Below are 25321 nucleotides of genomic sequence, written 5' to 3' on the forward strand. Positions count from 1 at the left end.
GGAGTGAGAAGGGCTGAGCTGCAGGATGCTGCTTCTGGTGGGGCTTTATCTGTAACCTTCAACTAAGTTAATAAACCTACTTCTTTTATAATATACGAGCATCCATCTTTGATTACAACAGTGCCCTAGGCCCTCATGCTCCGGAATGAACGCACGCAGACACAGTATGGTGGTACTACAAACTGGCCTCAGGCACGTGCGCCTGGCCCCTTTTATTGGCAGGGTCACCTGACTGGTGACGCTTGTGTTGGGTGGGTGTGGGGTGCACATGTAAGACCAGCCCTCGGCAGAGTGGCTGGCAGAAACACTAGAACGAGTCCAGCTGGACTCTACGCACACCTTAAATGCCCCTCATCAGATTATGTAATTCCTCCATTGAGTCCGCCTAGAACCACAAGGGTCCAAGTGTGCATTACATGAAAGACATTACATCTCTCCCTTTCTTAAATAAAAAGTGCAAACAACATTAGCATCATCTTTCCTCAATGAGTCACTGAGGTGCTCGCACTGGTTTACCAGTTATGGTAGTATGAGGTAGATGAGATTCAGCATCATCATGCATCAATGACATAGCCTCAGGTGTGCGATCTGGAAGTTCAGATGGGATTGTCTGTCTTGTGATCTCAGTAGCTGGCAAATATTTAAGTAGGTGTTTAAAGGGTGACATCCTGTGTGATGAATTTTCTGGGACGATGTATCTTTTGCATGTCACAACCCTCAAAAGGATCAACAGCAGACGCAGTGTTTTTTTTCCGCTTCTGCTTTTGTTTGACCAGCACCAATTCCCGTTTCTCAAAGACTGTTTCCTGGACACGTCAGCGCTGATTGGCATATGTTTTCATTCTGCGCTTTAAAAAAGTATCTGTGGCACAAGCCTTATTGGCATTCATCGATCGGTCCGATGTCTCCTGTGGTAGGTTGGTTCTGATGGCTCTCCCCAATAGTAAGGTGGCAGGGCTCTCACCAGGAGCCCTCACCAGGGCTCTCACCAGGAGTTGATCGAAAGGTGGGAAGGGATGGGCAAGGGGCTCAGTTTAGATCGATCCCCTCCATCAACAGTTACTGAATTACCCTCTTGAGGGTGCCCATAAATCATTCAACCACACCACACCATTGGTTTCTCGCCAGAGAGGTGTATTTTTTTATGCTTGACATTGAGTAGAACAAGAAACTCCTTGAAGTCTTTGCTATTGAAAGACAGGCCAATGTCAGATTTGAGAATAGCAGGGATGCCCCACGCTGAAAGATGTTATCATGCCACTCGACCTTATAATGGGTATCTTGGGAGGGTGGTCCTTTGACTTGGGCTTGGGAGGGGGCAGGTCGTTGCTCCTTTGCTTAGGGGGCAGAGGTGGTGGCTTAGAGCGGGGGGCCAGAGTGCCACTCTTGTGCCCCTTAGTGGCAGGTGCAGTGGTGATCCCTCCCATAGACAGCCAATGTAACACCCAAACTGCCAGTGCAGTCCGTCCACTGACCATGGCGGTTGCCATCTTCAGGCTGGTGGAACTCCACACTCCGCCCACCATATTATGAAATAGCAGACCACCAGGATTTCCGGGACAGGACCACCGCCACCAAAAGCCTGGCGGAAACGAATCATATAAAGGAGACACTCACCTCCAGGGAGACACAGGAGTCCGTGGCCGCCATGGAACCCGAACTGGAAGTCCTGCTGATGCTGAACCACGCAATGGCAGTCCAGGAGCAGCAATGCCCACGACAACGGTGAGTAAAGCCGCCTAGCACACAAAGGAGGGACGGGAGAATGACACACCCACATGCACAACACACTATACACACATACCGAGAACTATCTGCAGAGGAATTCAACAACAACATAAGCCAGGAGAAAAGAAAGCCAGGACACATACCTCTGGTTCAACCACTGTAATTCTGTGGGAACAGTGACCTCAATAAAATAAATGACAAAAATATATACAGATAGGGCCATTGTCCAGTCCAATGTCAGTGATATGCCACAGGGCAACATCCAAGGCCCAACTTAACTCCTGGCAGCCTAAGTCATTCCACCAGGCAGGGGCATCATGCTGATGGTGGGCAGGCATCTCATGGTGCAGTTGCAGGGTAGAGGAGGTAGAGGGGGGTGTTTCTTGGGAGGGGGTCCTTTGATTAGGGTTTGGGAGGGGGCAGGTAGTTGCTCCATTGCTTATGGGGCGGAGGTGGTGGCATGGAGCGGGGGCCGGAGTTCCACTCTTGTGCCCCTTAGTGGCAGTTGTAGCTGCAGGGGGAGGGACATGAGTGGACTGGGAGCTGGAGGTACTGGGCTGGGGGAGAGGGAGCTCCTCTTTATGGGCAGAACCCGGGGCGGGAGGAAGAGGGAAGAAGTCAAGGCGGGAAAGGAAAAGTTCCTTATGTCCAATGTGCCGGGTTGTGGGACGAGATTTTGGAGTGGAGGTAGAGGGAGAGGTTGTAGGAGGAGCAGGTGTGCTGGACTGGGTTGCAGGTGCACGTATGAGCTGGATGGCTGTTGAGTGTCTGAGTGGGAGGGTTTATGTGTCTTTGGAGGGGGGCAGACAGGGTGGGAGAGGACAAACAAGACAGGTGAATGTATGTTGTGGTGGTGTCTGCAAGTGAGTTGGGCGTGCTGCATGAGGTTGTGATGGTGGTGACTGCGCATGTGGTGTATGGAATGCTAGTCTGCATGTGATGACTGTGGGCAAGGCTGTACAGGTGCCATGATCTGGAACTGATGATACAGTGTTTGCAAGTGTGAGTGTGGATGTGACTGTGAGGGAGGAGGGGGAGACAGTGGATGTTGTGGCTGTTGTTGTATGTGCTACTGTGTGTTGGCTGTGTGTGTGTTTGTGGAGTAAAGTGTGGTGCCTGTGCTTGTCTGTGCAAGTCCTGTCTGTTGTCTTGGGTGCATGCTGGCCTGATTGTGTGCATGGGATGGGTGGAGGGAGAGGGCTTTGTGACTGGGAACAGGTAGTGGGAGGGGGGATGGAAAAACCACGAACACTGGCTGCTGTCAAAGAGGAGGCCAGAGCCTGAAACGATCTCTGTAGTGCAGCCAAGCCACCATGAATGCCACCCAGCTAGGCACTCCATTGCTGCATCTGTGATGCCAGCCCCTGGATGGCATTCACTGTGGTTGACTGCCCTACAGAGATGGATCTCAGGAGGTCAATAGCCTCCTCAGTGAGGGCAGCAGGGCTGACTGGGGCAGGGCCTGAGGTGCCTGGGGCAAAGGAGACACCCACCCTCCTGGGTGAGCGGGCACGGGCAACTGGGTGGGGGGGCTACTGGGAGGGCGGTGCTAGTTGGGTGGGTGGTGGAAGATAATGTGGCTGGGGTGGTCACAGAGGGGTCTGCCACCACCAGGGATCTTCCATCAGAGGAGGAATCAGAGTCTGTAGTCATGGCTGCTGTCTCCCCGTGGTGCTCCCCTCGCCCTCCAACGCACTGGTCCCCTCGGCGTCGGTGGACTCTGCTACCTGGGTCCTGTGGGCTGCAGCTCCCCCACTCGCCGGTGCCCCTGCTCCTTTGCCAGACGATGCTAATGCACACAAGGACAGGATGAGAAAGGGAGAGAGGGTGGGGGGAAAAGAAATGGAGCACAAGGATCAATTACAGCAACAACAGCACAAATGGCATACACATCACAATCACTCAGTGTAACTAACACTGTGCAGTAGGAAAAACAGCAGAAATGAACCCAAACACTACCATCTGCACTCCTACTGGGACTCACTAAGCCATGTCTGCCGTAGTATGCCAGCTAGTTGCCAATTCCAAATATACATACCACCCTACATTGCTAAGCAGGACGCCCCAAGATTCGCTAAACTGGCATATTGTGGCATTCACTGACTAGAACCTTGCACTCAAACACCACGGGAGGCAACAAAAAAGAACACTGCACAGTGTGTACTCACCCCCTTGTGGCTGCTGTGCTGCCCTCAAACGACCATTCAACTCAGGGTTGGCCACCGCCAGTATGCGGGCCATTAGGGGGGATCAAGGTTCTATGTTGGGAGGCCATCCCCAGCTAGGCCTCCACGGTCTTCCGGGCCCAGTGTCTCAGGTCCTCCCACTGTTTCCTGTACTGGGTGCTCTGCCGGCAATGGACCCCCAGGGTCCACACGTCCTTGGCGATGGCACGCCACAACCCTTTCTTCTGATGTGCGCTGACCTTCATAGGGAATACAGATGAATGGACACTATGAACTCAACACTTAATTCTGTAAGAGAAATGGCTTACGTACTGTATAGATCCCACATCAAGCCCACGCATGACCTGTACCTCTGCATACACATTGTATGCAGCACAAATACACTCCCCAAATGACACACTGCCAGCACACACATACATCATCATACAGCCATGTCGCATCCAACGTACCTATAAGGTACTCACCTGTTGATCTGGAGTCCCATACAAGGGTAAGACCCCATCCACAAGCTTCTCCAGCTTCTCCGATATGAAGTCTGGGCCCTTTCCCCTGTAGCATGGGCCATTGCGGGTTCCAGACACAGGACACAGCAGCACACGGAGTGGAGGTGTTGATCTGTGGAGAGTCAGGGATCAAGTAAAGTGGCACAGAGAAAACGGCGGTCACATCCGCGGGGGTGAAGACCGCCAACTCGAGGGTTGATCATCATTGGTTCCTGTGCTCCATAGACCTCCATGTTAACCAATGAGGAGTTGCACAGCGGTGCAGATGGCCTTCCGCCATGAAGCCAAATGCCGCCGGAGTGAGGTCACTTCCACCTGTCCCTGCATACAGGACAGGCGGTTGTTAATTCCTAATGCTGATACTCATGCCTGACAATTAAATATGTGTCATGGGTACAGATGGTGCAAACCAGGACAATTCCAGTCTGCTACATACATACATGCTCTGTGTACTGTGATATTGTGTGTCCATACTACCTGCAGTCATACACATCTCATGTTTGGTTTACCTAGATACATACCACTTTGGAGGAGGAGGCAAGCACCTGTGTACAGACCTCTAGTGGACTTGGCTACACTGGAGGAATGCTACATCATTATGATCTATCATCTGAACAGCGCCACAATTGCTGATATGTGTCAACAATTGGAGCCAGATCTGATTCCTGCTATCCGTAGCACTACAGCAATACCCCCTGCAGTACAGGTACTGTCAGTGCTCCACTTCCTGGCAAGTGGTACCTTCCAGGTGACTGTGGGCTGGGCTGCAGGAATGTCGCAGCCAATGTTTTCGAATGTGCTTGGAAGAGTTTTGACTGCCTTGATAAAACACATGCAAAAACAACAAATGATGGACGGAATGCAAAGCAAATCAAACATTTACCCCCAGTCACAGATCTGGGTTTGATCCATCAGTTTTTTTGCTTGCCATGCTATTCCAGTTTGGACCCAGCCATATGCAAATCAGTCTTGACCCTGTTCCCCATGGGAACAGTCCAGCCCGAACTGCCAGACCAGGTCCTCCCTGGACCAGAAACAAGCATCCTGGGACCGGTTTCAGGGTATCACCCTTCATCAGCCAGGCTAGCTTAAATCTGGTGACATAGCAAGCTCAGGACCCACGTCTGGGGATGACTGATTTGCATATGCCTGGGTCCAACCTGGGGTGGCGTGGTGAGCAAAAAAACTATGGATTAAACCCAGATCTTTTTGACTGAGGGTGAATGTTTGATTTGCTCTGCATTCCGTCCATCGTCTGTTCTTTTTGCTTTTGTCACCCCAAGTGAGAAGGGTATGCCCAGACGTGGGTCCCGTGCTCACTGCGCTACTGGATTCAAGCTAGCCTAGCTGATGAAGGGTGAAATCCTTAAACAGGTCCTAGGATGCTTGTTTCTGGTCCAGGGAGGACCTGGCTTTGCAGTTCGGGTTGGACTGTTCCCATGAGGAACAGGATCAAGACTGATTTGCATATGGCTGGGGCCAACCTGGGGTGGCGTGGTGAGCAAAAAAACAATGGATTAAGCCCAGATCTTTGTGACTGGGGGTGAATGTTTGATTTGCTCTGCATTCCGTCCATCATCTGTTCTTTTTGCAGTTGTTGCCCCAATTGGGAAGGGTATGCCCAGACGTGGGTCCCGTGCTCACTGCAACACTGGATTCAAGCTAGCCTAGCTGATGAAGGGTGATATCCTTAAACGGGTCCTAGGATGCTTGTTTCCGGTCCAGGGAGGACCTGGCTTGGCAGTTCGGGCTGGACTGTTCCCATGAGGAACAGGGTCAAGACTGATTTGCATATGGCTGGGTCCAACCTGGGGTTGCGTGGTGAGCAAAAAAAACATGGATTAAACCAAGATCTTTGTGACTGGGGTTGAATGTTTGATTTGCTCTGCATTCCGTCCATCATCTGTACCTTTTGCATTTGCTAAAACACATGAGCAGCTACATCTCATTCCCCTAGAGTGAAGATTTGCCCACTGTGAAGGCTGGATTCTACATCATGGGACACATACCACATGTGATTGGGGCCATTGACGGTACCCATATTTACTTGGTCCCTCCTAAGACAAATGAGCAGGTCTACAGGAATAGGAAGAGTTACCACTCTATAAATGTCCAGATGGTGTGCCTTGCTGATCAATACATCTCCCACTTCACTGCCAAGTTTCCTGGATCTGTGCATAATGCCTATGTGTTGAGGAATAGCATTGTCCCACAGGTGATGGCATGACTACAGAGGCAGAGAGTGTGGCTCATAGGTGAGCTTGAGTCTTCACCCAGTGTATGTCACCGGATGCCACCTGAAGGTGTACTATGTGCCATTGTACATGAGTAATGTGTGTCCCTCACTGCTTCCAGGTGACTCCGGCTACCCAAACCTGTCCTGGCTGTTGACACCAGTGAGGAATCCAAGGACAAGGGCAGAAATTCGGTAAAATAAATACATGGTCGTACCAGGAGGGTTATTGAACGTACATTTGGGCTAGTGAAAGCCAGGTTCCTGGGCCTCTATGTAATTAGTGGATCCCTATTCTACACCCCTAAGAAGGTCTGCCAGATAGTGGTGGCTTGCTGCATGCTGCATAATGTGGTACTCAGACGCCTTGTGCCCTACCTGCAGGAGGATGGGGAAGACAATGCACCTGTGGCAGCAGAGGACACTGAAGACAGTGAGGAGGAGGATGTGGACAACAGGATGCATATGATGCAGCAGTACTTTCACTGACACCCAGGTAAGACTATACTTCTGTTCATACCTCCATTACAGTCATTACAGTTAAGTGCTGTGTGGCTGCTGTGTTGCACCAAGCACTACCTTCACTTCTCAATTAACTGTCACTTATGCTTTCCCTTTTTGCAGATGTTGGTGTGGTCACAACTGTGTAGTGATGTGATGACTACAGACTGCTTACACACTTTTGTTGGATGTATTCACACATTACAGGACATTTGCACAGGATAATGTAGTTTCAGTCATTGCATATTGTTGTGTGATAAATCACAGAAACTTCAGTTGTGTCCAAGGGTGTTTATTGAAGTGACAAAAAGGATGGGATAGTGCAATAGAGTGGGGTGGTGGTGGATGTAAACTTCAGTATAGTGACCCAGTTGGTATGTTGACAGGTCCAGTATCCATGGGGCCATAGGAAAAGGAGCAATGGCAGTGTCTCAGGGGCACACAAGGGTGACATTCAGGAGGGGCTCATTTCCTGGCAGTGGTTTGGGTCTTGGCAACAGTCTCTGGTGTCTTTCTGGGTCACAGGGAACATTTGTGGGGTGGTTCACCTTCCGCAGGGGAAGGGGTGCTGGTGGCCTGTGAGTGATGTGGCAGGTCCTCCTGTCGACTAGCTGCAGCAGATGTTGGCTGGTGAGTAGACTGGCTAGTGGAAGGTGCACGCTGGGGTGCTGTGTACTCGTGCATTGTGTTGGCCATGTCACCCAGCACCCCTGCAGTGGTGGCCATGGTGGCATTTAAGGCCTGCAACTGCTGCATGACCTCCTGGTGGTGTACCCTCTGCAGCCACTGGTTCTCTTGCAAGATGGTAATCACCTGGCCCATCCTGTCCTGGGATTTTTGGTAGGCCCCCAGGACATTTGTGAGTGCCTTCTGGGCAGTTGGTTCCCTGTGTTGGGCCTCCCCCTGGCGCACATCTAACCTCCCACTTGGCCTGCCCCCTGTGCCTGTGTCCCCTGAACGGTGTGCCCACTCCCGCTAACACCGGGACCTTCATCATCTTGACTGTGTGGTGTCGACTCGGGTCCCTGTACAGGTGGGCATACGAGTGATCGACGTGTCCAGGGGACAGAGGTTTGGGGACACTGGGTGGGTGCTGTGGTGTTGGAGTCAGATGGGGGGGCCCTGTGGTGGACTGGGTGTGGGATGTGGAGGCCGACTGACCAGTGGTGCCAGATAGTCCAGGGGGATCATCCAGATCGGGACTTCCAGAGTTGCTTTCATCATTGAGGGCATCTTCTGGTGGGGGACTGGGTTGCAGTGGCACATGCTCACCGCTGACATTGGCTGGGGTACTTGTGGACATGTGAGTGATTTGTTACAGTCATTGTCTGTCACATATTCAGCATTTCTGGCTTTCCCTATGGGTTGGGTGTTGTCCTTCCACCTTTGGTTAGTGTATACTGGTGGATTGTGGGATTGGTCGTATTACATGCTGCCCATGCATTACTGTGGTGTGTGCATGCAGAGCTGGGAGGGGTGTGCTTGCAGTAGGTAGGGCATGCAGAGGTACACAATTGAGGGCGGTTATGGGGGTGGTTCACTATATGGGATGGAGTGGGGTGAAGGGAGTCAGGGTGAGGGGGTGACATGCCATGCAGGTATCATTGGTGGTAGGGTAGTAATGGGGACTTACGAGTGTCCAGCCCTCCAGTGACTCCAGTGAGGCCCTCAGGATGCAAGATTGCCAAGACTTTCTCCTCCCATGCTGTCAACTATGGGGGAGGAGGTGGGAGTCCACCGCCAGTCTTCATGATGGCAACTTGATGCGTGGAGGCCACTGCACACAACTTCCCCGTATGTCGTTCCACCTCTTGTGAATGTCGTTCCTTGTGCGTGGATGTGTTCCCACTGAGTTCACCCTGTCCACGATCCTCCGCCATAGCTCCATCTTCCTGGCAATGGATATCTGTTGGACCTGTGCACTGAACAGCTGTGGCTCTACCCTGACAATTTCCTCCACCATCACCCGCAACTCCTCATCTGTGAAACGGGGATTCTTCTATGGGGACATGCCTATTGTGTGGTGGATGTAGTGTGTGTGCTGTGCAGAGTGTGATAGGTGTTGGGGTATGGTGTGCGATGCGTGAACGGTGAATAGGTGGCTGTGGTTTGTGCGTGCAGTTCTTGTATAATCTTTTGCTGGCAAGGTGTTGTAGTATTTTCGTGTTTGCAAAGGATTGTGGATTGTGTGGGGGTGTGTTTTATACAGCTGTTGGTGGGTGTGTACGGTGTGTGTATATGCGTCAGGTGAGGGTTTTTCAATCTGGCCAATGTTGGCTTCTGTTGGTGTTGGGTGCCCAATTCTACCGCGGTGGTGTGCACCGCCAATGGCTGACCACCCTTGAGTGTCCGTTGTGTTGATTCCTGGTCCATAATTTGGAGGGTGGTGTGTTGCTGGCGGGGCCGGTGGTGGGTCCGATAGTTTTTTGCCTCCGTTGGGTCTGGCGGAATTGTTGTTATGGCTGGTTTCTGTTGGTTTTATGTTTGTGTGTCATAATGTGGTGGGCGGATTGCCACCTCCGCGGCGGTCTGTTGGAGGCTGTCACCACCGCATTCTTTGAAAAGGACCGGCAATGTCATAATGATCACCTCAGTCTCTCAGGGCTGTTTGGTGGCTATAGTGTCACAAAGTCCTTCATGGGGTTGATGAATGGCTTTCTGTCTCAAGCTCTCAGGTTTGACAATCTTCAAGCCTCTCAAAATGACACCCTCTTGGGTGATGGATAGCTCATCCTGTACGTTTTTGAAATTTTGGAATTGTACATCATCAGCAAAAGGTTGAATACTTGCCTTCCAAGATTACGCTGTAATGAGGTATTTGAGGGTGAGCATGTCTTTATCTGCTTTGGTAGGAGCAATAATCAGTTCATTGGATACAGCTCCTGGCATGTTGGACCTCACAATGGAGTTATATACTCTTCATCCGCTTTGGATGTCAAACGGCGGCGATGTAGTGGCACTCATGAAAAGTAATCAGCTGGGCTTTTGTCTTTCCTCGGCTTATGTACAATCGTGTAGTCATACTCTTGCATTCGCAACCCCCACTTGTCAATGCGAGGGCTCATCCTAGCTTCCGAGTCTCTAAGGATAGTGTGTGACACCTGGTGGTCTGTGATGATAGTGAAGCATTTCTAATATAAAAACACATGAAAATGTGCACAGGCCCACACTACAGCCAGACTCTCCTTCTCTGGCTGAGAGTAGACACATTCTGTTTCAGACAGGCTTCTACTAGCATAGGCCACAATCTGTCTCTGGGCATTCGGATGGCCACTGTGTTGAGCAAGGATCGCTCCCAGCTCTACTGGTTAGACTTGGGGTCAAAATAGACCATTTCAGTTGCATTCTCAGTCACATGTTTTATTTATTTATTTTTTTAAACTGTGATTGCATTCAGGAAACCACTGAAATGAGACATTCTGGGGGTCATTCTGACCTCGGCGGTAAAAGGCTCTTACCGCCGGTCAGAAGACCGCCATTCTACCGCCGCGGCCGCGGTAAACCACCACGGTCATTCTGACCCACAACTGCCAAGCCGCCAAAAACCCGACATCCACGGAAGGCCGCCTCATCAGCGGTCAGCGATAAACTGGAGATGATCAAACCTCCACCGTCACGCCAACACAAACACGGCCATGCCATTACGACCCACGAATCCACGCGGCTGTCTTTCAACCGCGGTATTCCATTGGCGGTACACACCGCTGCGCTCAAAATACACACCCAGCTCCAAAACACAGCCACATTGGACAATTTGAAATACACACACCTGATACACATACAAACACCACTCCCACACATCCAATCAACTATAAAACACACACCCACATCACCCACAAACCCCCACAACTAGAAATTCGGAGAGAAGGCGAGAGAGAGAGAGAGAGATCACAGCTATCGAAAACCCCAACACACACAGGAATACAACATCATCACCCACACTACATCCACGCACAAAACACCACACACCACCACACACACCACACTCATCACCACAAACACCACCCCACACCACCCCATGGCACCCCAAAGACACCCCAGGTTCTCGGACAAGAACTCAGGGTCATGGTGGAGGAAATAATTAGGGTAGAGCCCCAGCTATTCGGCACACAGGTGCAGCACACCACAATAGCCAGGAAGGCGGAGCTATGGCAAAGGATCGTCGACAGGGTCAACGCTGTGGGACAGCATCCCAGAAACCGGGAAGACATCCGAAAGCGCTGGAACGACCTACGGGGGAAGGTGCGGTCGATGGTGTCAAGACACAACATCGCTGTGCAGAAGAATGGCGGCGGACCCCCGCCCACTCCCCCCGAATTCACAGCATGGGAGCAAGAGGTCTTGAACATCCTGCATCCTGCGGGCCTCGCTGGAGTAGGCGGAGGAATGGACTCTGGTAAGTCTAATCTCAACTACCTTACCCCCCCCCAACCACCAGCATGCCAACCCACACCCCCACCCTCACCCCCAACCCCCCAGCACACATCCTCCCTGCCAATGTCTCACCAGCACAACCCACCCAACCCAACACCAATCCCTGAATGCCAACACAAACCATGGACACCCATCACCTAAGCATGACCACTGCACATACCCATCCCCCCCCACAAACCACCCTCACAACTCCTCCCACAAGGGAATGCCAGCACTGGGGGACAAGGGCACCCACAAATCGCACGCCATGGCACACACAGAAGCAATAACCATACTCTTTTACCCCTGCAGGGCCCGAACGCCAACACACCGGCCAGGAGGGTCCAGATTTGTCCATCCCGCCCCCAGAACAGGCCCCCAGTGATGACAGCAGCTCTGTCGACCTAGAACCTGATGACCAGCCCGGACCATCGGGGACCTCTGGACAGTCGGTTCCCCACACACAGACACAGGCCACAGCAGACCCAACCCCCTCTGGGAATACCAGCACAGCTCCCACCCAGCGGGCCCATGCCTCTGTCTCCAGGACGCCTCAATCAGCGGTGTGTCCGCCACTACAGGGCACCCAGGCTGACCCACCACCCCAACAACAACAGGGACCTGGGGGCAGTGGTAGTGGGCACACCGTCCAGGGGACAGAGGCCCGGGGAAACAGGGGAACTGGGAGGGCTGCAGTGCGAGAGGGGGTGGACCGGCCCAGGGAACCCACTCTCCAAGAGGCTCTCACCACCATCATGGGAGCATACCACCACTCCCAGGAGATGATGGCGACGGTACTGACCAGGTTCCAGGAGATCCAGGCACAGCAGGAGGAACGGTACATGGGGTTCAGAGACGAACTCAGGAACATAGGCACCGCAATGGGGACCATCGTCCTGGCCCTCAACCAGATAGTCACCACATTGCGGGACCATGTGGCACCCCAAAGGGCCCCTGTCACTAGCCCGGACCATGAACAGCCTACCACCTCCGCCGGCGCTAGTGGACAGGAGGCCCCCACACAACGACAGGCCACCAGAACCCCACCTCCTGCTGAAGATCAACCACCCCGCAAGCGGAACCTGAGATCTCACAAGAAGACAGAGTAGGATGCCAAGACCCCCGCCAGCAAACAATACCCACTGTCCCACATTGTCACCCTGTCCAACCTTGAACTGCCCCTGCTCCATCCTTCCACAGGCATATGGACAATGCACCTGTGCGACTGAGAACTGGACTCTGCCATGGACATTACTCCACCCCCACCCATCACCGTTTTACTATCATGGACCCATATGCAGCACTTAAAATAAATCACCAATTGCACTTCAAAAATCAGGAGTCTGCTTGTATTCTTTACAAATGTATTACACATAATGGTGCAATAATGTTCAGTCACAATGTGATTACAACATACCAATGTCTACAAGCATTAGTCCATGGGCAAACAAAGCAGCAGTCACGCTGTGGGTCATACAGCTCTGAAAAGGGAAGGGAAAGTCAAAAATCAGTTAAAAGGAACTGGGGGGAAACACAGAAAGTAGAGATGCAGGAGGGCAGAAGTAAATGTAAAAAGGCGTGGGTGATTCTTACCTGTGTGCTACTGAAAATACTGTTGTATAACTGTGTCCCTGTTGTCCGTGTCGTCCCCGTCGTCTTCCTCCTCTTCACTCTCCACAGGCTCCACAGCTGCTACAACACCACCATCTGGACCATCCTCCTGCAGGAAAGGCACCTGGCGTCGCAATGCAAGATTGTGAAGCATACAGCAGGCCACGATGATATGACACACCTTCTTTGGTGAGTACATTAGGGATCCACCTGTCATATGCAGGCACCTAAACCTGGCCTTCAGGACCCCGAAGGTCCGTTCTATAATCCTCCTAGTTCGCCCATGTGCCTCATTGTAGCGTTCCTCTGCCCTGGTCCGGGGATTCCTCACAAGGCAGGTTGGGGTAACCAGAGTCACCTATTAGCCACACACGGTGTCTATGTAGCTGTTCCATCACATAAGGGATGCTGCTATTTCGCATGACATACGCGTCATGCACTGATCCAGGGAACTTGGCATTTACATGGGAGATGTACTGGTCAGCCAAACAGACCACCTGGACATTCATCGAATGGTAACTTTTTCGATTTCTGTACACCTGCTCATCGTCTTTTGGGGGTACTAAAGCCACATGGGTCCCATCAATGGCACCAATGATGTTGGGGATATGTCCAAGGGCATAGAAATCACCCTTCACAGTGGCCAAATCACCCTCCTCAGGGAAAACAATGTATCTCCGCATGTATTTCATCAGGGCAGACAACACTCTGGACAAAACCTTAGAAAACATAGGCTGAGACATCCCTGATGACATGGCCACTGTTGTCTGAAAAGACCCACTTGCCAAAAAATGGAGTACTGACAGAACCTGCACCAGAGGGGGAATCCCTGTGGGTTGGCGGATGGAGGACATCAGGTCAGGCTCCAGCTGGGCACACAGTTCATGTATAGTGGCTCGGTCAAGTCGGTATCGAAGTATAATATGTTGTTCTTCCATTGTCGACAGGTCCACCAGCGGTCGGTACAGGGAAGGATTCATCCTTCTCCTCGCAAGTCCCAGCGGACGGTGCCTAGGAAGGACAACATGGAGCACAGAGTCAAGCAACCCACAGGTACGTTCACCCAGCTTGCACAGTACACGAATCGCTATGCATTGAAAGGCTTGTATGAGTGGCAATGCAAGGCCTAGGCCTGTGTGACGCAGTAGAAATTAAGCCATGTGGGCCCTTGTAATGGCGGCTGCCTGACCTGAGAGGTGTGACAGTGGGATATGAGGTCAACGCGCTGGCGTGGCACACCGTGGCGGTAGGCGGTCGAAGACCGCAGTGCGGAGGCGCATTGGTTAACATTGAACCCTATGGGTCTCAGGAGCCAATGGCGATGTGCGCTGGCGGTCGCGGTACGCACCGCGGCGGTACGCACCGCCGCGGGCGTGACCGCCATTTTCTATCTGCTTAATCACTCGAGACCTGATCATCCACAGGAGAGGACCTATACTGCAAGTGCTGCTGTGACCTCGGTCTGGAAGAGACAATGGCTGCTGCGACTGGGGAAAGGGCCCCTGCCTTCACTTCTGAAGAGTTGGAGAAACTTGTGGATGGGGTCCTGCCCCAGTATGCGCTACTCTACGGTCCTCCAGACCAACAGGTAAGTACACTGGGTGCACGTTGAATGGGCTATGCCTGGGTTGTATATGGTGGATGTAAGATGGTGGGGTGGGGAGCGAATGAGGAGTGCAAGGCATGACAGATGAGAGCATGTGCCACATGGCAGGGTTGGGGAGGGGGGGGCAATCACATCTAACATGCAGAAAATTGATGAAAATTCCTTTCCCACCCTGTACATGTCAAATAGGTCAGCGCCCATCAGAAAGTCGACATTTGGCGTGCCATCGCCAAGGAAGTCCGGGCCCTGGGGGTCCACAACAGACGGGGCACCCACTGCCGAAAGAGGTGGGAGGACATCCGCCGCGGGACCAGGAAGACCGCCGAGTCACTGCTGGGGATGGCCTCCCAACGTAGGAGGGGTGCCAGTCGTACCTTGACCCCCCTGATGTCCTGGACCCTGGCGGTGGCCTACCCCGATTTGGATGGGTGCGTGAGGACATCACAGCAGACACAAGGGGGTGAGTACCAGCACATTCTGCTATTTTTACACGCAGTGGAGGCGTCTGGGTGGGGGAGGAGGTCTGTGGGTGACATTAGGCCAGGGCGCTTTCTGTAGTGTAGTCCCATCCTTTAGGCATGGCCCTGTGCCCCCGCCCCCCACCTCTGTAGGGTGCCAAGTACAGCAATCGATGGTCCAGCATCACCCATGTGCGCATTTGTTGTCCATAGACCTGTTGGCCTAGTCACAAGTACTGAGTAGTGTACCCCGATTGCGCGGCGTAGTGCATGAGGCTCCTGTGTCTGTCCTCTCCGCCAACGGTGTTGACAATGCATGCACTCAACCTGTTTTTATTTCTCCCCCCACCCTTTTTCTTTATCTTCCTGTGCATGTGTGCATTAGCATCATCAGGCGGAGGAGAATTGGCATCGGAGCACGAGGGAGCTGCAACTCACAAGGCCCCGGTGGGCCATGGTACAGACACCGAGGTCACCAGTGATACGGAGTGCGAGGGGAGCACCACAACGGGGACCCGTGGTGACACCAGCGACACCGACACGTCCTCGGAAGGGAGCTCCCTAGCGGTGGCGGCAACATCCGTGCCCCCCGCCTCAACAGGTACAGCCGCCACCCAGCGCACCAGCTCCGCCCTCCCAGCAGCCCCTCAGCCTTCGCTCCGTGCCCGCTCGCCCAAGAAGCCGGGCATCTCCTTCGCCCCAGGCACCTCAGGCCCTGCCCCTGTTACCCCTGCTGCCCTCAGTGAGGAGGTCATTGACCTCCTACAGACCATCATTGTTGGGCAGTCTACCCTTTTGAATGCCATCCAGGGGGTAGAGAGGGAGGTGCATCGGAGCAATGCATACCTGGAGGGCATTCATTCAGGTCAGGCTGCCCATCAACGATCGTTCAATGCTCTGGCCTCAGCACTGATGGCACCCATTGTCCCTGTTTCCAGCCTCCCTCTTCTAACTGCCTCCACCCTGTCTCTGTCTCCTGTTCCTCAGCCTATCCCATCCACACCATCAGACCAGCCTGCACACACCTCAACACCCAAGGGCAGCTCATCCAAACATAAGCACCACAGATCACACAAGCATTCATCCAAGCAACACCCAGATGCAGACATGCCAACAGTCACTACCACCTCTGTGTCCCCCTCCTCCTCGTCTCCCTCCTCCCTCCCTGTGACGTCTCCACTCACACCTGCATGCACACCACCATCAGCCAGTACTTCCATCACCAGCACACCCTCCAGTACAGTCCGCACAGGTGCAGTCACCACCCCCACTGCCATTTACACGTCCCCTGTGTCCTCTCCCACTGTGTCTGTCACCCCCTCTTCCAAGACACACAAACGCAGGCAGCCACCCACCCAACAGCCAACCACCTCACCACAGCCTACGTCACAAGCACCTGCACCCAAAGACAGCACACCTGACTCTCCTACAACCACATCCTCTTCCTCCACTCCCATACCCACTACACCTACCCTTTACATTGGTCCTAAAAAACTTTACCTCTCCAAACATAACCTCTTTGCCCCACCTGACCCACCCCCTCCATCTGCTAAGAGTCCCAAGAGCACCTCAGCCACCACCAGCCCTGCTTCAAGTGTCACCATTGTGCACGGGTTTTGGAGTCCACCCTTTCCCAGCACTGATACATCGGCCAGCAGCAAGGGGACAGCCAGCCCCCCCCCCTGGAAAGAGGACCCGTAAAATCAAGGGCCGCGGCGAGAGGACTGACACGGCTGCCCCCACGGAGCAAAGTCCTGGGCCGTCACCTGCCACAACATCCAGGGGAGGCAAGGGCCAGAGAGCCTCATCAAAGGAGGGCAAGGGCAGCAGGGCAGAGAAGTCAGCCAGCAGGGGCGCGGACCAGGAGGGCCCCACAGGCCCCATCCCGGGTGTGAGTGAGGACACCCAAGGGCCCAGGACTCCGTCACAGAAGGGTCCAGCAACTGCACGGTCGGAGGGCGACTAAGCAGGGAGTCCTGGCCAGGTCTGGCTCTCTGGAATGACTGGACAGGCACCGCTGAAGAGGGCCCCGCCGTGCAGAAAGACACCGCCGAAGAGGGCCCCGCCGTGCAGAAAGGCACCGCTGAAGAGGGCCCCGCCGTGCAGAAAGACACCGCTGAAGAGGGCCCCGCCGTGCAGAAAGGCACCACTGAAGAGGGCCCCGCCATGCAGAAAGACACCGCTGAAGAGGGTCCCGCCGTGCAGAAAGACACCGCTGAAGAGGGCCCGCCGTGCAGAAAGGCACCGCTGAAGAGGGCCCGCCGTGCAGAAAGACACCGCTGAAGAGGGCCCCGCCGTGCAGAAAGACACCGCTGAAGAGGGCCCCACCGTGCAGAAAGGCACCGCTGAAGAGGGCCCCGCCGTCTCAAGCACCGCTCCGCTGGGCCCTTCCTGTCAAGCACCGCTCCGCTGGGCCCCGCCGTCTCAAGCACCGCTCCGCTGGGCCCTTCCTGTCAAGCACCGCTCCGCTGGGCCCCGCCTTCTCAAGCACCACTCCGCTGGGCCCTTCCTGTCAAGCACTGCTCCGCTGGGCCCCGCCTTCTCAAGCACCGCTCCGCTGGGCCCTTCCTGTCAAGCACCGCTCCGCTGGGCCCTTCATGTCAAGCACCGCTCCGCTGGGCCCCGCCGTCTCAAGCACCGCTCCGCTGGGCCCTTCCTGTCAAGCACCGCTCCGCTGGGCCCCGCCTTCTCAAGCACCGCTCCGTTGGGCCCTTCCTGTCAAGCACAGCTCCGCTGGGCCCCGCCTTCTCAAGCACCGCTCCGCTGGGCCCTTCCTGTCAAGCACCGCTCCGCTGGGCCCTTCATGTCAAGCACCGCTCCGCTGGGCCCCGCCGTCTCAAGCACCGCTCCGCTGGGCCCTTCCTGTCAAGCACCGCTCCGCTGGGCCCCGCCTTCTTAAGCACCGCTCCGCTGGGCCCTTCCTGTCAAGCACCGCTCCGCTGGGCCCCGCCTTCTCAAGCACCGCTCCGCTGGGCCCTTCCTGTCAAGCACCGCTCCGCTGGGCCCTTCATGTCAAGCACCGCTCCGCTGGGCCCTTCCTGTCAAGCTCCGCTGGGCCCCGCCTTCTCAAGCACCGCTCCGCTGGGCCCTTCCTGTCAAGCACCGCTCCGCTGGGCCCCGCCTTCTCAAGCATCGCTCCGCTGGGCCCTTCCTGTCAAGCACCGCTCCGCTGGGCCCAGGCTTCTCAAGCACCGCTCCGCTGGGCCCTTCCTGTCAAGCACCGCTCCGCTGGGCCCTTCCTGACAAGCACCGCTCCGCTGGGCCCCGCCGTCTCAAGCACCGCTCCGCTGGGCCCTTCCTGTCAAGCACCGCTCCGCTGGGCCCCGCCTTCTCAAGCACCGCTCCGCTGGGCCCTTCATCTCAAGCACCGCTGGCCCATTGACAGTGCCGGTTCTGTGTCGAGCTAGTGTTCACGCTGCACTCGGGGCACCCTGCCTCCTCCATTACCTGTGGAGTCTGTAATCCACCTGATGGCCTGTGTCTCTGCACTCCCCAGGATGGCACAGTGAGCATGGTGGACCCTTCGTGGATCTGGTGTCGTGGACTCATGTGGCTGAGGTGCCCCCCCTTCCCTTCCCCCTGAGGTGCCTGTAGTTTTGTCATCTGATGCCCCAGCAGTGTTCTCTCCAACGGACTCAGGTCTCCTGTGTGGGCTTTGCCCATGTGTTGATACACTTTGGCCCACGGACAGTGGAAATTTAAGTGACTGTGCAGGACTTATTGCCTATGTTTATAGATTTCGCAATGTTCATTCTTTATTTTTTATATTTCATATTGCTAATTTACCATGACTTCAATGAACCTATTTTATACATAAATTATAAATCTCAATTTTATTATGTCTTTGCATTTTTCCGGGGGGTTGGGGGGGTGTCACTGTGACTTGTTTCTCTGCATTGGTGTGTAGATAGTTGGGGGGGTGGGAGGGGGGGTGTGTCGCATATGTGTGTGCCCGTAACCTTTCCTCCTCCCCCCTCCCCTGTGTCGTAGGTGCAGTACTCACCGTTGTCGTCTGCGCCGGCGTTCGGACTCGTGGTAGATGAGCAGGTAGACAATAGCTGGTAGGATGTTTAATTCGGGTTCCATGCTGTCCTCCTTCCTCGTGGAGTGCGTATAGGTGAGCGTTTTCCTGTTCGTAGTCTGTTTCCGCTGTGTTTTTATCGGCGGGGCTCCCGCCCCGGAAAAGGTGGCGGATTGGTGAGTTGTGATAGTGTGGGCGGTACATTGTCTGCCGCCTGCCTGTTGGCGGTGACCGCCGCGCTGTTTGTTTGTGCCGCCGTGGCGGTCGGAGTGTTAAAGCGGCGGCCTGTGTTGGCGGTTCCCGCCAGGGTCAGAATTCCCTTTTTTTGACCGCCAGCCTGTTGGCGGGTTGGCCCATGCTTTAACACTGACCGCCAGGGTCAGAATGACCCCCTCTGCTTTGTTAAGTCTCTCAATGGGGCACTCTATGTAGCAAAGTCACAAATGTACCTTGGGCAATAACTGGCCATGCCTAAGAAGGATCGTAGGATGGTTACATCTTGTGGAGGGAAGGTAGATGGCAATGTTTGCACCTCTTTGGGGTCAGGAGTCATTCCCCCATCTGAGAATATGTGCCCAAAGAATTTAAGTTTGGCTTGTGAAGCTCACACTTTGGCAGAGGCTGCCTGCAAAGAGGGCATCAGGGGCCGGTGCAATAAAGTCCTTTGGGGTCCTGGAAATTACCGGTGTAAGCCGCCTTAGCAGCAAACCAACAAGGGGTGGTGCGTCCCGCTTCTCCACTTAGGTAGAGGAAAAGTGTGGGCCTGGTAAGGACAAGTAGTGTTTTAAACCTTCCTATGGTGGGACACCCGTGGTTAAATGGATTGCGCTGTCCCTGCAGAAGGTACATTCATGGGGCAGGGGCAGCGTGTCAGGAAATTTAAGATGAGGAATGAAGGACGATCTACCTGGTCAACACCATTCAACTTGTCCAGAGGGCTTAGAAGGAACCTACCTGCAGTGCGATTTTGGACCGTACTGCCCTGCCCCACCTGCTTATCTGTCTATTCTTTGGTCCCCGAGGGTGCTACGCGGCTTTGCCCATGGTACGACTCACTGCGCTGCCCCATCCAGGATTTTCATCACTGCCGAGAAAATGGAGCCCTCTGAGAGAGGGGCAGAGCCCAGTGCAAACCGCAGACCAAAGAAGCATGCGGCAACCCCTACAGGTAAATAATTACTAGGGCGGTTCAAACTGTGAGCCAGACTCACTCCATCTTCAACAATAGCTGCAGCCGACCGATGGATAACTCACCACAAACGTAATTAATTCAGGAAACTAACTAGTGAGGGGGCCCAGGTTCGAGGCTTCATGCTGTCTCACCCTGTGACGTTCGGCAGATCACGTACAATTTGTGTGCCTGCACAAAATGAAGGTTTTCCCACTGTTCTGCCCCTTGGAAGGGCTCCCACCCAATTGGGTGGGGATATAGCTGGACCTTGGGCCTTAGTGGAGGCCACCTCCAGGGAGCAGAATCCGGACTTGGCAGGCAGAGAAGTACTGGTTAGGAAGGGGGACACTGGGTTCAGCCCAGTCGTAAATTTAGCTGGACGAATGTGGCTGGGGGGTGGAAGGTATTTAATTGCAGGCGCCTGGCACAGCGCCCTCTTTCTCCTCTGGATTCCTCCAAGTACATCCACCCACCCATCCGCAGAGAAGGCAGGGAGCAGAGATTGAGTACGGTAGGGGATAACTGTTGCAGAGGCAAGTAGACTTACAGGAGGTCCTTTAGGTGTATAGGCCTAGCAGGTTAGATCCTAAAGAAGCATGAGGGGGATCAGGCCACAAATAGGTGACAGCCAGGACCCAGGGTGGTACTGGCAGGCTACCACAATGGCCTTGTGTGTTGAACCCGGAAGGATACGGACCCTGTCTCCCGCAAGAAGTTGGTGTAAAGATGACTTGGTCAACTAGCAAGGAAGGGTGGAGACTTTTACCCAGTATATCTAGTCATTCTTGGGCTGGAAGCTGACGCTTGCCATGAATGAAATGAATAGTGATATTGGGAGTGAATGGTCACCCGGTGGGCTGGAAGCAGACGCTTGCGCTAAAGAAGGTGTGGTTGTACCAGAAGGGAACGGTCACCCGGCTGGGTTGGAAGCAGACGCTTACCCGTAAACAATTGATCGTTGCACCAGAAGTGACAGGTCACCCGGGGAAGCAAACGCTTGTCCGGAATACAAATGAATGGTTACACCCAAGATGATAGGGCACCTAGGGCAGACCGGCTGGCACTGAATGTAGGGCACAGTGCTTGCGGGGTGTGACAAGGAGGGCACATGCTTGTTCCGGTTAGGACTGTAAGCAGACACTTGCCCTGAAGGTGAATGAATGGTTGCACCCGAGGTGATAGGGCACCTAGGGTGGACTGGCCAGCACTGAATGTAGGGCACAGTGCTTGGGAGGCCCAGGAAAAGAAGGGCACTAGCTCTTTGAGTAAAATAAAATGATGATTGAAGGATCGCTTATAAGTTGAAAAATTGCCAAATAAACTACGGCCTCAATTCTTCCATAAAAGCGAAATTGATGTGGTCTGAGGCTTTGGGATCTGGGGGGTGCGACCAGGTGGGGGGTGCGGCCACTATGCTGAAGCCAGCAGATGGCTTTCCCCCCTCTTCCCCTTGCTAGCTGTGGGTTTTTGTTTGTCAGCTCCCTTCAGAAAATAATGTGTCCTGGCTCAGTGCCATGGGCCATTACCTCAGGGGGTATGCCAAGTGTATGTGAATAGCTGGAATCCACAAATGGTCCCGGTGGGGGGAGCCCAGCCTGTGCGGAGTCCCCCTTTAACTAGTGCACGGCTTATTTATCCCATCCCCTTACCCAGCCTTTGTGTACAAACCTGGTTGCTTGCGGGAAAGAAGCATTCAGGCGAGCAAGCCAAACCAGAATTTGCCTTTGGTAGCTCAGATTTCTGCTTACTTGAGCAGTGCTTGCTTCAGTGAGGCCGCTTCTCGGCCCTTCCGCGATGGTAATGTGCCTCCTTGTAAAGTTTCTGGTAGTGTGTCTTGAAACTGCAAAATGATTTAAGCTCTAATAATCATGTGCCAAAGAAGAGGACTGACCTGTGAACTTGGCTGAAAATTTAGTTGGTTAGTATGTGTCACCGCTTTTTGTCAGCATGGTTTATATTTTACAATGCAGCGATAATACCAGATCAAAGTAAAAGTCTAACGCTTCTGAAACATAATTTAAAAACGGTTCCAATAACATTTATAAAACGAAAATAAAAACAAGTGAAACTTAATTGTGCACTGAATACAGATAAAATGCATAAATAGCAGGAAAACACATAAACAAAACAATATGCGGGGCAAATCTCACTAAAGGCAGCCCTATGTACGCATTTGCAGAGCATGCATTATTATTATTAGTCTATTTTAACATTATTTTATTTATAACATCAGGATTGTGGCTGCCTCCACTATTACAATATTCTAATGAACTGAGCTGGGGCTGCTGACATTTCTACAAAAGCTGTGTCACATCATTGCTTCAGAGGCCTCGGGTAGAGGCAGAGTGAAGGCACGCTGGCCTTAGGAAGAACAGAGCTTCTTTATCAGATATGCAAGAGCACCAGCTTTGATGACCTACATAATGTAATTAATGAGCTGAGAGGTTTATAAATAGATCTTCAGAGAGAGCCAGGTACAGGAACGCTTCCAGGCACAGGTTCACGTCCAGATTATGTATCGGGTACATTTAATGGGAAGTGAAGCAAAGGGACAAAGATATTTTATATGCAGCAAGAATCTGAAACTGGATCTTGGAAATGTTTCATTAAAATGTCATTAAGAATTGGGAAAGTTAAGCGTCAGAACATGGCATGAACCTAGATGCAGTTCAACTTAAATGTACTTCCCCACGGTGCAGGAACCAGCACTTTCTTTGGTTAGCCCAAAAAAAAAAAAGCCCACTACTACAAGTTATTGAGGCACTTGTGTGGGTGTGTGCTTCCAGGTGCTGGCCCGCATAAACATTTTTCAAGGAGATCTATGAGTGCATGGTACAAAGATGGAGGGGTGCAGACATGAGCCACTGGGTACGTCTACATGCTAAGGCTAGAGCAGTATCACATTTCTATAGTGCACTCTGGGTGTGTGCACACACCTGTGTAGATATGCGAGACGTCTTCTAGCAGGCACGCACCTCTGTATGACTGTGGAATTTCTGAGCCGGTGGAGGGTGCTAACTTCTGGTAGGCCTTTGTGGTTTTAAGCCTGGTACAAACAGCCAGATGTGTCTTTGTGGGCACGTTGGGGGGGGGGGGGGGGAAGAGGAGTGCTATAATGTGGCAGTGAGGAAATAAGCTTATAAATGTGTGCTTTACAGACTCCCTGTGGAAACATCATTTATTAACAAGAGCTTCTCTGGGGTATCTGGAAATGGACATCATTACAATATGTCCGAGCAGCACAATCGACAGGCTGACGTCTTCAAGAAGGGCCATCATCAATTAACTAGTGTTTATGGCCATCTGGCACAGTGCGTATGTCACATAGTGATAGTGGGGCCCTATTTTTCTATTATAAGCATCTGAGCATATTTGAGCAGTAAGGAGACATAGGACCTCACCTTGTCATATTACGGCAGTAGTTCGGTTGGTATGTCAGTTAGGCACCGGCTTGTGAGAGATGGGCTATTAACGGGGATACTGACGATAACAGCCTTATATATCCGTAGTTCATATTTAATACTGATGTTCTGTGTTGGTAGTTGGTGTGCTTTGTACGATTTACAGGAATAATCTGGCTGAGACACTAGTTTACTGTACAGTTAAGTCACAGTTGCACAGCGAGGAGGCAGCTGCTAGGGGCATATGTGCACCCAGACAGAGATTGGTGGCTCTAGTGTGGAATGTGTTGTGTTATGCTTACAATATCAGGTTTAACAGCAGTCCTGATTGCACTCTGATAGTTCCCCTTATAACGCTGTATTTTTCTGGGCATATCAAATTATATCTAAGGGCATTAAATATGATAACTGTAATTTGGTGTGCTAAGAAGTACCATGTAACATTGCTGGGTAATTTCCAAGTATGCAGGTGTGATAGGGTGGCGTAGTGAAGCCCTTTAAGTTATAGTAATATAACGGACTATAAACGTCAGAGAAGGAAATAGTACGTTTATGGTCTGGATTTTTATAGGGAGAGATACAGATGTGAGGTTCTTGCCGCTCTGGTTCGGTGAACTTATTTCCTTTTCTCTGTTCTTCTTCCTTAGATGTCTCGAGATCCTGACAGATGCCGGCTCTCTCGGAGAGAACAAAGAATTTTGGTCAGGTAAGTGTACCACTCTCTTTTAGGGTTGGTGTTGAGGAGGGTGGGGAAGGAGAGGGCCCGTGCATATGTGGGGAAGGGAAGAAGTGGGGAAGCAGAAAAAGAAAAAAAATCAAAACAAAGCTCACCAAAAGGACATACTGTCCACCAGTGAGTGCTTTCACCTTATTTCCCTTTTCCCTGGTTTGCTCCCCCAGTTAAGGCTGGGCCTCTTAACCCTGCCCCCTTCCCTCTTTCCGGATTTCCTGAGAGCCACTTCCAGCCCCTTGGGCAGCCACATCCCTCCTGGGACGTGGCAGGAAGGTCCTACGTTGTCTGGGTCCTCAGAGAGGATCCTGGGGCGGTCCACGTCTTTGGTTCCTTCCTCCGGACTCCTGCTTCGGGTGGTTTCGGTTCTCTCTGCATGCGTGTCTTTTCCTGGTGCCGGCTCGGTGATGTCTCTTCTCCGTTCACTTCCCTTTTCATTTATCTAGTCCTCGGGTTCCTCTGTGTTCTCTCCATCGTGGATGCTTTCACTTGTTTTCTCCTCCTTTAGGTCCATCCGGAAGTTTGTTGAACTCCCGGTGGATCTTCTCTGACATGTCCTGTCCTGGCCCCGCAAGCGTGTTAGGGAGAACTTTTTCCGTCACATCGGACAATTCCCGGCTACAGAAGGGTATACTTTTAGCCACACCATTCTCTACAGAAGAACGCCTGCATGCAGAGGCACATGCCCACACACAACCTTAGAGAAGTTAATGGAAACAAACATTTATACATACCTGGCTGAGCCGTTATGGGCGTTGG

Source organism: Pleurodeles waltl, chromosome 5 (genome assembly GCF_031143425.1).
Source record: "Pleurodeles waltl isolate 20211129_DDA chromosome 5, aPleWal1.hap1.20221129, whole genome shotgun sequence".
Classification (NCBI taxonomy): domain Eukaryota; kingdom Metazoa; phylum Chordata; class Amphibia; order Caudata; family Salamandridae; genus Pleurodeles; species Pleurodeles waltl.